Raw genomic sequence first — 3,313 nt, 5'->3', positions numbered from 1 at the left:
GCAGCATGCCAAACCCTACCCTTATTAACTGTTTGACTATTCCTACAGGCCTGTACATATAATCTATGGGGTTGCAAAACAGGAACAATTGCAGGACAAAGAACATACTGTAAAATTAAAGAGTTTCATAGTTATTGCCTGCAGTATGAAGGGAAAAAAAAATAAATATAGCAGGAGATTGTGAAGGCTTGTATATAAAGCTGAAAGAGAATTCCGAGTTCAAGGAACTCGCTGAGCTCCTGTTCCTGACACAGAGAAAGTAAACGAACAGCTGCTTTAACCTACTTCCTAACTGAACTATATTGTGTTTACCTTATTAGTTGGCAGTTTGATTTAGAACAAAATGTCCATTGAAGAAATGTTTGACAGAGTTTGACGTTGTACCTGTTTGCTTACCCCACGTCCCCGTGTTCAAATGATCTTTCACTCCTGCCTGGTGGCTAGATGGATTCACGGATCACATTTTGTGTCTGTTTGTGCATGGGTGTCTCTAGCTGTGTACTAGCTGTACCTGCAGAAAGCAGTAAGTTAATTCTATTTCCAGGGTGCTTAATATTTAGTCAAAAATAGTGTCTGAACCAACAGTCGGCTGCTTCCATGCCTGTGATTGCAACCAGCTGCCGGTAACTTTTATCACTTTTGTAGTTGTTTTTTCCATTAATTTCTATTGCTATAGCGCTTTGTCTGCCTCCCTGCTTTTGGCATTAAGAAAGCATGATTTAGCAAGTAGGAACGAGCTTACCTCCTACCATTGTGCTGGGAGATATTTCTGCTCTGCCCCAGCCCTATGGCAGAGTCAAAATTCCTGTTTCTCTCAGTTCTCAGCTCCTTCTAAATTTATACTGCAGTGGGATTTGGACATCAACTGCCTCTGCTGGCTCTAGTGGCTCCAAGGGATTGTGATTCACTGTGCAGCTGCCAGAAAAATGGAAATCTAAAAGGCTCGCATCAGACCCCCAAAAGTAGAACGTTAGCATCAATAGGGATTATATTACCAAATGTGATGTTCATGAATGATCTGTAAAATCTGCATTTGATGTCAAGTTCAAACCCACATTTCTTAAAAATTTGGGATACACATCTAAGAGGAGAAAGCCGTGTTCTCATTCCATTTAATATACATTATTATTCCTACTTTGCACGTAGTTTATGATCTTTATCTTATAAAACCCTACTCCTGATGTCACTAAGTAGGATTAAATCTGACCAGGTTCTGCCACTGTAGCTTTGCCTTTGTATCTTTGAGCAAAACAGTGCAGCTTGCACCACCAGTTTGCTATGAGGCACTTTCAGAAGACTTTGATCATCACTGATCTATTCTACATTTAGTTGCATCAGTGACATAAAGATAAAAGCCTTCTGGTCTCACTGCTGTTCTTTTAAGCTGTCTGAACCCTTAGTAGCCATGCACAGCAATTATAGTTTTGCCCATATTTAGTGGCACCTTTGTTTGGTTGCTGATAGGCATAAACTGTGGTGGTTCACAGTAGTGGAAGAACTGGCCTGATGCACTGGCAAATGTTTCAGTGGTCAGCAGAAAGTACAGTCCAAACTAGAAGCCTCATTACCCATTGACTCTATTGGATAGTGACCATAAAGGTTTTTTTTTTTTCCTTTTCCTTTTTTTTTTTTTCCCAGTGTGGGGATATATTCACCCAAATGATCCTATATTGTTGAAATAGGTACCTGATATTCTGTCAAAACATCAAGTTTCAGGGAAGTTAGAGAAATGATGTATTTAGATAAGACTGTTGTACGTGGGTGTTAAGTTCCTAGTAAGTTCCAGCTGACTTACAAAGAATCTCAAGAATGGGAAACCTGGTCTCCTATGTGACAACAGAAAATTTCATTTAAGGACGGATTGTATGACTGTAGCATTTGTAGGAAGGAGAAAGAATAATAATTAAGATAGAAATATAAATTAAATTCTATGTCATATGATTTGATTGAGGGAATAAATTAGAGGAGTCTGAGATCTGAAAGGTTCATCCTTACCATATAATGAATTCTCATAGAGAATTCTCATAGAGAAAATGAGAATATGAAAGAAACTTCCATATCCCTGGCAGGCCAGAGCAGCCACACTTTAGGTAGTCAGAATTAGTAGCATAAATGGAAGTAAATAAAAATACTTCGCCTCCAGAGAAATGAAGCAGCACAGAGCTATGATTGTTGTATTTCAGTAAACATCTAAATATATTGCCAAACGAGGACTGGTTTTAATATAGAAAAGAGAGAAAAAAAAGGAACTTCAAAAGTTTCAGGATTCACAAGAAATTAGGCAAAGATGAAACAACTATGGACATCTTGAAAAGGGATCTAATGGGCTGAGCAAATTGATTCAACTGTAATATCAGTGCTGCTTTGAACAAGGGACTAATGGATCTCTAGAAGTGTCTTCTAACCTCAATTCCTCTGTGAATTTATCCACTGACCCTGTGAGAAGAGGGTACTAATACAAAACATCAAGGATTGCTCTTGACACACGTTGCCAAATTTTTCATTAATGACTTTTACATAAACAGGAAGAACATGTAAATTAAATTAGCTGTTGACACAAAGCTGAGAGGCATCATCAATACAGCAGAGGATCAGAACGTGGAAGGCAATGAAGAATTTTGATGAGTGAGCTAATAGAAATGGATGTGTGTAACTATATGAGGTGCAAGGTCATGTACTTAGTGAATAATCAGAACAATTTCCATTATAAACTGTGTTTGCATCTACTGAAAAGGACAGAACTGAATAGTGTGTACTAGTCAATCACAGGCTAAGTAGGTGTAACTTGTGATGTGGTTGTAAAACGAGCAAATGCTATACAGCAGATAAGGTATTTTGAGTAGGAATAAGAAAGAACTGATACCATTGGTCTCAATTAAAACAAACAAACAAAACCACTCAAAACACAACAAAACACAAAGCAAGTCAGTGGTGGGAACAACAGAGATCTCAAAAAGAGACATTTCAAGTAAAGGCAGTTTTTGTCCAGAGAACAAATAGCCATCAGCTGACAACAGGTAGAATTTCAGCTTGACAAAGAACATACCTAACTCTGAGATTTCAGGACAGTTTATCATTATGAGCAGCAAGAGCTGTGGATGAGAGCACAACCTGTGCCAAGGTCAGCTTCTAGCTCATCCTTCTTTGTGGAGCAATGCTACTCCTTCTGTCCCCTCACATTCCTATTGTTGTTGTGTTCACGTGTTCCTTAAATAGCTTGTGATATTCCAAAACCTTATAGGCAATATTGATATTAATGAGTCAAGACTACTAATGCTCCCTGAAAGGATGGCTTAATAATTCTCTGTCCGTT

The 3,313-nt window shown here is 38.3% G+C and overlaps 1 long non-coding RNA gene across 1 annotated transcript in view; it reads left to right on the top strand.

The window, feature by feature from the left end:
- Nucleotides 1-433: 433 nt before the first annotated feature.
- LOC108502369 overlaps nt 434-3,313 on the top strand; it is a 17,014-nt gene continuing 14,134 nt past the window's right edge. Inside the window, exon 1 of the long non-coding RNA XR_001876483.1 lies at nt 434-523. This is a non-coding gene — a long non-coding RNA (uncharacterized LOC108502369). The remainder of the gene's footprint in view (nt 524-3,313) is intronic.

Source organism: Lepidothrix coronata, unplaced genomic scaffold (assembly GCF_001604755.1).
Source record: "Lepidothrix coronata isolate B3197 unplaced genomic scaffold, Lepidothrix_coronata-1.0 Scaffold117, whole genome shotgun sequence".
Lineage (NCBI taxonomy): Eukaryota > Metazoa > Chordata > Aves > Passeriformes > Pipridae > Lepidothrix > Lepidothrix coronata.
This window is presented reverse-complemented; position numbering and strand designations above follow the sequence as displayed.